Consider the following 505-nt stretch of genomic DNA (forward strand, 5'->3'; position numbering starts at 1 on the left):
CTCTGTGTTTTCAGCATTTTTTGCGGAGAAGAACAACATCAAGTGGGAAGAAACTCACAGTAGAGTCTTGGATTCTATAAATGTCCTTGTTTTCCAGGTTTGGAAAAACTTTTTAATGTTTGTTAACTTACACCCATTAATCCTATGCTTGAGTCCTAGGTCAAAATTCAGGGGACTTGAGGTAAAGTCCAGCATAAGATTCCCAGAGCCCTAGTTCTGCCTGAGGAAAATACCTCTACTTCAAGCACTGTGAAAAATGGCTAAGGGTGTCCTCAGAAGGCAGTCCTGCAGATCTGCAAAATGGTGGGGTCCAATAAAGATTGAAGGTCAGAAGGCTGGGGTCCAATAAGGATTGAGGATGAGCTCACAACAATGCAGCAGAAGGGATGCTATAACAGTAATTGCAGCTTGTGTAAATGTAGGTGCCCAAACTACCTTTTCATTAGCTACTTGGTTACTGCTAGTTGTAGCAACCCAGAATTATGTGTGGGCTAAATGCGCTCTG

The 505-nt window shown here is 42.6% G+C and overlaps 1 long non-coding RNA gene across 3 annotated transcripts in view; it reads left to right on the forward strand.

The window, feature by feature from the left end:
* The window catches only part of LOC109297692, a 38,687-nt gene that overhangs the window by 11,583 nt on the left and 26,599 nt on the right, over positions 1–505 (forward strand). For 2 of the 3 annotated variants that reach the window (XR_002097388.1, XR_002097386.1), the window contains exon 2: positions 160–303. This is a non-coding gene — a long non-coding RNA (uncharacterized LOC109297692). Of the gene's footprint in view, positions 1–153; positions 304–505 lie in introns of all 3 variants that reach the window. The other variant, XR_002097387.1, reaches the window with a different exon arrangement.

This window comes from Gavialis gangeticus, unplaced genomic scaffold, assembly GCF_001723915.1.
Source record: "Gavialis gangeticus isolate Ggan-Ray unplaced genomic scaffold, GavGan_comp1, whole genome shotgun sequence".
NCBI lineage: Eukaryota > Metazoa > Chordata > Crocodylia > Gavialidae > Gavialis > Gavialis gangeticus.